Source organism: Mya arenaria, chromosome 3 (assembly GCF_026914265.1).
Source record: "Mya arenaria isolate MELC-2E11 chromosome 3, ASM2691426v1".
Lineage (NCBI taxonomy): Eukaryota > Metazoa > Mollusca > Bivalvia > Myida > Myidae > Mya > Mya arenaria.
The window spans coordinates 18,587,206-18,597,922 of NC_069124.1; the positions used below are offsets into that span (position 1 = coordinate 18,587,206).

The 10,717-nt window shown below is 36.6% G+C and overlaps 1 protein-coding gene across 1 annotated transcript in view; it reads right to left on the bottom strand.

Moving 5' to 3' along the window:
- Nucleotides 1–9,241, bottom strand: part of LOC128227031 (adenylate cyclase type 9-like) — a 68,635-nt gene extending 59,394 nt beyond the window's left edge. Inside the window, exon 1 of the mRNA XM_052937202.1 lies at nt 9,095–9,241. The gene's annotated coding sequence lies outside the window, so the exon portion shown is untranslated. The remainder of the gene's footprint in view (nt 1–9,094) is intronic.
- Nucleotides 9,242–10,717: the final 1,476 nt, after the last annotated feature.

Consider the following 10,717-nt stretch of genomic DNA (forward strand, 5'->3'; position numbering starts at 1 on the left):
ATATTTAGTTATGACGGGTGGAAATGTTGGACCCGGGTTCCCAGCCGATCGTCAAATACCCGTATACACAGTTCATGCTGTAGAATGAGCCTGACACAGAAATTCAACTACTCCCAAGGCCCATAATTGAACATTTGAGTTGTCATAAAACAATACAAAGTGAAAAAAACAAAAAACAAAACAAATGCAAGGTATATACAAAAAGATGAATAGAAAAAGCAGACTGTAGTTCAGAATTTCAACCGCATCTATGTTAAGACAATCTCGATCATTCGTCAGAGGGTTGATAATGATAAAGTACGCGGTATGCATAGCATCACCACTCTGGGGTACGAGAATGTGTTAACAATGATGCAGTATTATACTCTAATTCAATCGAAAGTATTTAAAGCATTTTGTTATTTTATACTCTGTAATGCACTCATTACACATTGGAACCAATATGAGAATTACATGTCAGACAGAGACAATAAACATATAACATAATTTGGTAAATAAATTAACCTCCGACTTTTAAACCTTTAATACGTATGAAATATTTAAGAGGGGCGAAAAGTTATTGACTAAAAACAATCAAAACAGTACATTTAACATTTGAACGGTAAAAAAAATAGAGAAAGCCTGAAACACAATGAAAATAAATACCATGATGATAATATTACCGACAAAGCATCGGAAACAAACATAATTAAAGTAAGTTTATGACGCTTCAGCTGTTATGCAGATAAGTACACAGCTATACTCGTAGAACATGATTGATTTTAAATTTTGAAAATATATAAAAATAATAAAATAGATAAAGTTGACCCGTTTATATAACTATATAAAATCCAAGCATGACATTTTTAAAACAAAGATAACTTTTGTAAGAACATTTTTATCTGAAGTTGAGAATGATCCCTCAAATGTATACACAAAAGGATACCTGTTAAAATGTGGAGGAATATATACAATCAATATCAAATTATGAACATTGAAACAAATGATGAATTTTATCAACAATTTCGTAGAAAACGTTGGTGTCGATCAATTCCAAAATGTCGACGCTTTTTGATATTTTTTTAGGTATTTTTAATTTACACGTGTACATGCATTCTCGGCCATCTCCAGCAAGCTTCGTGATAGGATCGTCAATTCTATTTGATACTGGTCGAGGTTTTCCGAATGACCATCTGCATGCAGCTTGTATGAAAGCCTATAGAAGCAAGATAGAGGCACTCTTATCATTTTTACAATTTACTAATTAACACAAGGAATAAAGCATTCTGGAAAATACTTTCAAGTCCATTGGAAAGTGCCCAATTTCAACATGTACCATTACTGACGATGTAATTTGCTTACATTTCAATACCAACTTACAGAATTTTAAATGAAACTGATTCACCAGAGACTATGATTGTCCTCACAACCCAAAGCTTCAGGCCCATCGTGCGATCATACTATCAAATAACTGTAATTGAAGATCAATGCCTAAATAACTTTCTTGAGCTTAAAAACAGAAAACATAGCTCTTCTAGTCTCGCCATGCAAATTAATATTGATTAGTCTTGGTAAATTTAGTTAATTTACCATTGCAGTTAAATTTATCCTCCCTTAAAAAAGAAAGGAGGGATTTTTTAATAATTCCTTTCAAAAGTACTGCTACTTAAAAGGGTATAAATACCTTTTTAAAATCAGAGGAGAGGTAACCACTTTGTTTGAAACAAACTTGAGATAGAGGTGACAGCAATTCGCTGTCAAATCCAGACATTGGAAGACTTGAAGCAAGTCAACAAACAAACAAACAAGTACAATTTGGAATATTTCCGATCAAATGAGAACTCTCTCACATGGAATGGGGGTGATCTTTGAAAAAAAAACATGTAGAAGAGACACCCAGCAGACGACAGTAACAATGTATACGAAGTACAAAACATTACCCGCGAAAATGTACCCGACCCGCGGGTATCCGGGTACTCATCCTGCCCTCTGTGAGAAAATTTCAAATACATGCCGACATTAAAGTACTATATTGATGCATGTGAAATATAAAAAGGGAAGCTTGCTTGCACGTACGGTGCAACTTGTCTATAGACAAGACCTAAATGTAACGACATTCTCCTTGTTAAATAGCATTTAGACCGTTATCTTTATTATGAATTGCAAACCAATCTGCGTAAACCGACAACAAAGACACTTGGAACCAGTTGATTTTGTTGATGCAGGTGTCACAATGCCCCGAAATGGGCACCCTGAATTGGAATTTTGAAATTAGCCCCGAACTTTTCCGACAGCCAATCATCAGTCAAGCAAGTACACTACATACAAAAGGTCAAACGGTGACACCCGAACAACACACGAAGACCACACGACTTTTTATGAAGTACGACACACGAAGGCCACACGATGGCTACACGACGTCGTATTTAAAGTACGATACGTTCGAACTTGGTCACGGAGGCATCCCGTGACCTCCCGATTTATAAATCATTCGTCCAAAAAGCATTTTCCTATACTATGAAGTATGGGAAAAGAACTTTATCACCAGGTAGAGACTCCTTTTCGGGGAGATTGCTGTTCGGACTCTCCAGACCTTCCTTCAGTTCTGACCTAGTTTAGATACTGGCATCGTTGCTTGTACCATCAAAGCCGAAATCAATCCTGAGAAATGTTAGTTAACTTCGACCAGGGCCAAGCGGACAATGGAGTAGAAGCCCTTGTTTTTTTCTATACTTAGAGCTAAGTTTCCAAGTACACAATTTCTGTTGCATTTAAGGTTGACCGTAGTCTAGTATAGTACAGTACAAGTGACCGCCACATGCTTGCCATATATCTAGAGCGGAAGTGTGGAGCCAAAAGTTACACCATCTCTGCTCAAACTGCTCAGTTGTGATAGGGCACTGGATCACCTCAGCACCGAACTTGGCTTTGGCGGCATCGCATACTTCGTTTATAAATGTGGGAGATAGTGTTCAGAGCATTTCCAAAGTTGTAGGACAGCCTTGGATAGTTGACACCGCAGGCCAGGTGTCGTAGACTGATGGACAGCCTGAGACTAGGAGGGATAGTCTTTCTATACCATGCGTCATTTTTCTCTCTTCTGCCTTCTACTCTTCGCATGACCTCAACGTAAAAGGCCCGTGGGAAGTATTGTGTATGTGTAGAAGGCTTTCTCATATTCTGTCTCCAGCTCATTTAGTAGAGTGCTGTACTGGCCATAGCATTCTCTTCTTTGGTCAGACAACATTTTCCTGACCCACATATACATTGGTTTACTCTTTCGCCTCTGTTTGCCCCTACCATGGAAAGTAAAAAGCAAAACAAGAAAAGTACATTTGTCGAATGCGAGAAAGGCTAATAGCAAGAACTGACAAAGTGAAATAAGATAATTTTACCTGTAAGAGTTGCTTATGATGTTCTCTTAGGTGCGTCAAAAAGGCAACCCTGCCTTCTTTTTCCTAGTTGTCTCGTCATCGAAGTGTGTCATTCTGCGAGAAGTAAATTGTGGTTAATTGTGATTGAGGCTTTGGGAGTTAAACACGTCTCTGCTCTGTAGAGTTGCTCAGGGCCGATAAAGGAGATTAAGGTCTGCCCCAACATATTGGCTGCATTGTGGCTAAATCCCACTGTGACGCATCACGACTTGATATGTGTTTTAAATGCCATAGGTGACATAAGGTAGAAGTGACTGCAATTCGCAGTGAAAGCCAAACAAGGTAAGACTCGGAGAAACAGAGCGATAGATTCAAAAGACATGTGTGCAATTCCCATAGCTCTTTGTGAAAAGACATCTTGGTTTGTTTAACGTGTTGTGTAAAGCACCGATACACGGGATACAAGTTTCATGGGCTGCACCAGTACTGAGTACACCGTTTTTCACAGTACAACCCTTTTAATGCCGAACGCTGGTAAGGGAGCTACAAGTAGCTTGGTTTAATGTAATTTGGTTAAATGGTCTGAGCTAAATGGTGGTGTTAGTAGTTTATACTCCGGGTCCCGGCGTGAGGACATTGAAGGGTCCCAGAGTGACAGTTTAACTACCGCACACCTATCCTGGGCAGACTATCAGGCGGTTAACCACTACTAGGTGCCTTCACCTCTGCAAGGAACTGACAACATCTGAACATGTCAGTGGCAGTGGTATAGTGCGAATGGTCGTAGGAAGAATTTCATAACCAATCACAACAGAAGTGACCTGGTCCGCCCAGGAACCGAACCCGGGTTGTCCGATTCACAGTCCAACGCTCTACCGATTGTGCTAACCGAGCGGACACTGAGGTATATGATCTTAGGCTGGCCTTTTATATATCCAAGTTACATGACAAATGGGAAACGCTTGACTAACTCAAATTCGGTTGTTTTTGCCGACACCATGGTCACATCTGGATGTCATCGTTCTATAATACGATGGCTACATGATGGCCACACGACTGCATTGCAGGGGCTTCAGATAGTTGGGTTGCCTTCCTAAGACAATCGGACCGCTTCTTGTTTTTATAGAATTGAGTTTATGAGGAGAAAATGCCTGATGACACCGTTCATGACATGAAGTAAAGATGAAGAAGACACGAATTGACAACATGCCCTCACGATGGCATTACGAAGGGCAAAATGGACATCGAACACGAATCATTAAACACGAAAAAAAACTTCGCAAAGTACGGCAATTTTTTGGCATGCAAAAATCTAGCAACCGCTCACGAAGTTGCTGCCGGAGCTTGACATACTCCAACGGCAGTCATGTCATTACTTCAGACACCATCACGATTGTACCGATGGTTTTACACAGAGCCGAAACGTAATATTTCCTTTATCGTGTGACCATCTGGTGTCAGTTTCGGGACCGTGTCAGGCGCATTTAGGAACGTTTCACAGTGTACAAAATGTACATTGCATAGTGACAATAAAAACATGGATGTATTACATCAAGGACATGATATACCAGTATGTATTGTAGCCAAAGTACATGTAAAGGTCCGTCGCTTTAGGGTGGTCGGGGACAATTTTAATTTGAATAAGCGCCTAGGTGCGTTTCCGGGTATATTTCAGACTTCAAAGACCACATTTTAGGAAAACTATTTTCAGAACCAAGGAAGTGGTATTTCTATTATATTCTTATATTAAAATAATTCAGAACGTTTTTTTGTTTTTATTTATTTTAGAATTGATTGACATATATCAACAATCTGCAACAAAAGACACGTGTTTAGCATGAAAACATTTGACTTTTTGGTATACTGACGATTGTTTTACTAACAAAATGCTAATACTAAGCACACGATATAAAATGGAGGTGTGTGATAATTTTTTAGTGATTAAACTTTATGATTGATTTAAAAAATTAAAACTAATAAACAAATCTTAACTAAACTATCTGTGAATCAATGGATGTCGTCGAGTTTTGTAAGGAACAATAAATGTGACTTTTTCATCAAATCTCATTTCTGTTATTTTTTTGGTAAAACAATAATTCATTCATAAATGTATCAATTCGTTCAATCATTGAATCACTGCATTGAACTAATTTATCATATTATCTTTTAACACTACTTAATTGGATTTTGTAATCATTAACAATGAATAAGTATCAATATATTACAATGGTATATACATTATTAGTAAAGGAAGTCTCTGTGGTAGTATTTAAAACAGACATCGTTTTATTTAGAATGTGTTCAAATCAAATACAAAACTCAGCACATACTTTAAATTTTTATTAAATTATACCAAAACATGCATAGATAATATTGGTTGAGATTTTTATGATCTTGGTCCAAAATAATTACCCCAATTCTCGATCACCAGAGTGATGATGCTTTGCGTATCAAACCTCTGATGAATGAGAATTAATTAGCCCTAAAATAGACCGTTTTACACGCAGTAACATTTGTTATTTATAGTCAACACTGATAGGGGCCATAAAACGAATATGTGGGTACTTATGACGTGTACGGAATAAAAGTATAACTAACGTATAACACACTTATGTGGCGGATCCGTGGTCTTGAGGTAACACACTTGACTATCAATCCAGGGGTCGCAGGTTAGATCCCCGTCGCATCACTAAAAACAACTAATCGGCTTCCGGGAGGAACGTTAAATGGGGGTCCCGTGTGACAGTGCTATACACTGGTGCACGTTAAAGAACCAGGGTAGCTCTAACCAGGGTTACATTCTGTCTGTGCTCTATGCTCCAAAAACCTAAAATGACTAACAATCTTAAAGGAGCACTCGCCGAATGGGCAAGGCCCGAGTGCGAGTATAAATAAGCTTACACAACCCACCCAACACACTTATGGTAACTATGGTAACCATACAACTATAAACAATACTGAGTATGCATGTTCAAGGTTAAATGGATATTATCGCAACAAACACAACTTTTTCATTTATTTTTTATCTAAAATTGAGTATGAGTCTTTCTTATTTAAAATATATTGGATATATGTAGACCTTTCTAACATGTTTGCATGTCAGATTTTAACAAATCAACAGGTTTGTACATGCTTGGTCCGTCTCTGTATTTCTTTATATATTTAAATCGTATGTTTTCATACAAGGGTCATTCAAATAAAAAGTGATATTTATCTTCTAACGTATTACATGCTGTACATAAACGTTATTCTCTTGGTATGCTTGCCCATCTTCACATCTCGATATGAAAGCCATAAAGTTAGTGCTACTTGATCCTTAATATTGTAATAAGCGTATGATAGACCTGCATTTTAAAATTGGCAAATACTCTGGTTGAGTTTTCTCATATACTGTTCCTTATTTAAAATGCCTTATATGCCTGGTCAGTTATTGTTGTTGTTTTTTACATTCCATTCTAGATTCAATAATTTGATGCGATTTCTATTTCTGAGTCTCCGTTATGAACATTTAAGTCAGATGAATGCAGTACCGTTCGCCTCGGCCTTTTTATCGAAATAACCTTGGATGTATGCCAATACATAAGTTGAAGTAGTTCTTCAATTTTTGAATTATATCGTTAATTAAATGTAGTGTTTTAGAGTTGTATTTATTGATCTAAGATTGAATTGATTGCCAGTGAAGTGTTTAAATGCAAACAAAATTAAGATTTCCAAGAGTTAAGTCCTAAAGATTAACTGCTAAATAAAATTACTACGCGATCTACTTGCAGCGGACGTATCGCTTTTTGAGTATGCAAACCGTCCAAATACATTCGATGTTGTTTTCGATAAAAATGGCCGAGGAGTTCCGAATGATGCAGTACGTGCCGAGAGGTTTTGTTACAAGGGCAATAATATACTAAACTTATAATTTTGACTTAAATCAGCTATTTAGGTGCATGCAGCACCGCCGACGTCGGCCCTGTGTTAGCAATGTAAATTGATATAAATACAAGATGGCAGAAAGTGCAAAATGTAGCAATAATTAAAACGAACATGTGAAGTAAACATACAACTATTTTCGAAGTCTGTGAATTCTGGCAGTTAATGATTTTTTAAGGTTGGTCTGCCTTATGAAATTAGAAACAAAAAAATGAACATGCCAAACTATAAGTGATATGCCAGTTTTGTTCTCTGTAAGAAAGCATTTTTCATACGTGGCATAATATATTTATGATAGTTCTGTGCATTACTATATTGCAATGCTTATAGATGGTAAGTATTGCAAAACATTTATTAAAAACACTTTGTATATATTGCTTTTATTTATTTTGTTGTTGTTTGAAAGGTTATTTTTTAATAATGAACCTTAAGGCATGTAAAAATAACATATAGAAAGTTATTTTTTTATTTTTAATTATTTATGTTAATGTTGAATGCATGTTGAATATACATCCATTGTCTTTTGTCTGTATTGCACAGTGAACATATTCTGTTATTGCATTTCGTCTGTTGAAGTATGAGATAGCTTATATGTGGAACAAATATAAAAGTTGTTGTTTTTTATGTTGTTAGGATTGGAATAATTATTACTCATATAAGCTACCGTTGGAATTACCATGGGAAGAGATTTCCATGTGATTGGCTAACTACACTGGTCAGCAATACATTTATTTATAACGGCTTCTTAGGACAAAATATGACAAAATTAAGTTATGGGTTTGCTACACATGCGCATATAGATGGGCTTTAAAAGCCTGATAGTGTGTTCTAACTTTCATGTCAATCTATTCTATAACGGTTATATCTTTTTGAGACATATCCAAACCTAAAGGCTTCAGTTTAGGACGACTTAGCTGACGACGACGAACCTGTTTCAAGTACTTGTTCAATCATAATAACGAGCACAATACAAATAAGTATCTTTTTACAGAGTATTCTACTACATGTATGTTTTGATCGTCCGCAATTTTTAGGAATCCTTCTTTATCTTTGTGGTCCACATTTTATAATATTTCCTATCTCGTCTGCAATTAAGTGCAGAAATGGATGGAGGATGAGAAGAGGGATCAGAAAGATTAGGAAGAGGATTGGGAGAGAGAAGCTAGAGAAGAGATGAATGAAAAGTGTGGAGTAGAACTAGGAGGGTGGATAGAGAGGTGAGAAGGGTGGGTTGTAAGAGCCAGGGGATGGACAAAAAAGATGACAGATCTCGTACCATGCACACTTACACGCATGAGCAGTGACTGTGAGAGCCAGATAGAAAATATATCATCGCCAGGTTTAAATGACAGTTATATATAACACTTTTCGTAAAAATAATAAATTGTATAAATGCATGAAGGGACAAAACAAAACCTAAGTGTTAGATGTTCGTTCTCAAATTATAACTCATCAACAGTGTCTTGATTGACATTTATTCGAGAATTATTTTATTATTCTGTCTTCCGTTTTTCGCTTCTGTCCACTGATATTATTGTTTATAATTTTTTAAATACATCTATGATTACCATAATGGTAATTCTTTGCTGAATGGCGTTTGGCTATTTCTATGAAATGTGCGAAAAGTGTATATGAATGAAAGAAGATTCGAATCTTAAGTAGACTGTAGCATACCGAAGCATATGTGGTACTATCTGTCAGGAATGTTGAAAATAGATATCATCATAAACATGATAAGAATGTATCCAAGACTGTTTCCATCCCTTGCCCAATAAATCTGATTTTTTTAAGGTAATAAAACAGAACCAATAAACACATACCTACACTTCCTTTGAAGAACTCGGAAGCACAAACACACGAACACAGTGTTTAACGTTTTAAACTTTTTATCCCATATGTCCGTGGTCATGTTTATACAAACAAATTATTGCATCCAGTGATTACACATGTTAGTGCATCTAGGTCCTTCAAGACAAGTGCAGTCATATGCCTACATTGAGGCCAACAAATGTGAGGTTTCTCCGGTACTGCATATTATACGGTAGTTTTTTTTAGCCAAACCCTTAGGGCTTATCAAAGTATATTGCTGCTATTATAATTTATCTGGATTCGATGATAAATGTATTTATTAAACAGGCATTGCATATATTTTAACTTAGTATATACACTTTAAAATGTTGTTTAATTTCTTAGGAAGAAATGAATGACAGTTGATCAATATTTAATTTTTTTGGCCCCAACAATAACATATAGGTAATAGTAAGTGAACTGAAGAAAATCGCGCTCTAGCAAGGTATATTATCTAGAAATGTGAGAAACATGCTAAAGATTACCTTTCCTTTGCTTTACTTTCGGTACTCATCCGCTGACTTCATATATCACGATATTACATTGAAACAAACAATTGTTCTTCTAGCAACATGGTTGTTATTAAGTGAATGGTCGATTACTGAAAATTAACTATGTGATCATGGATAACGTTTGAACCGTCTCCGTGGCCTAATGGTTAAGGCGTCCGCCTACGGAGCGGGAGGTCGTGAGTTCAATCCCTGTGCGCATAAAAGCTGTGCCCCTTGTATCGGTGCTTAATGCTAAGTACGTAAAAGAACCAAGGGATATCTCCGAAAAGAGCCGGACTTCCTTGTATCCCACCACTGTCTCTTCGGCGTGCTATCCCTTCAGCAAAAACAAAGGGCCCGTTGGAAATAAGTGCTTGCACTTTCACGGGTTATCCTTGACCACCAGAAGCAACAAGGTAACAAATAGTTAACATGAGAGCCTGGATCCATAAAAAATGTCTGAGATTAAATACAAATACGTCTAGCTACTCCACTGGTTCGGGTCACATTCCATTCTTTTTAGGGTAATAATGTTGGTATCTCCAAAAGGATTTAAACACCGCTTGTCCTAGCGGCAATCATAAATGATGAATTCTATTTTTTACCAACGTGTCTATCTTAGAGATTGGTCCAAACTATATCAGGCTTATATTGAAGAAGCCCAAGGAAATAAATTCCAAATGCCTTTCCATCACGTGGAGCTCTGAAGGTCCTTAAAGGGGGAGGGGGGTGGGGGCAAGAGAAAACAGAGAAAATGATGTTGCCGTCCATAGGGAAATCAAAAGAACAGGTATAATTGAATATAAAAGCTTAAAATCTTCCATTTTTTTCTGATTAAACATTAATTGAACAAAGGTTATTATGCATGTTTTAATCATTTTCAAATCATTCGTAAACCAATCAGCTGCCAAAGAAGCTAAAAGGAAAAATGCGGTAATCAAACAAGCCCCAGCACTATATACAGTTCCAATGACTATGGCATGAAGAGCCAATGATTGATCTTTATGATAGCAATTTGAAATATTCGTTTAAGAAGAAAGTGCCAATGGCAAGGTCTATGTGTATTTTTTTTAAAAAAAACATTCACCAGGACGGAAAAGCTAA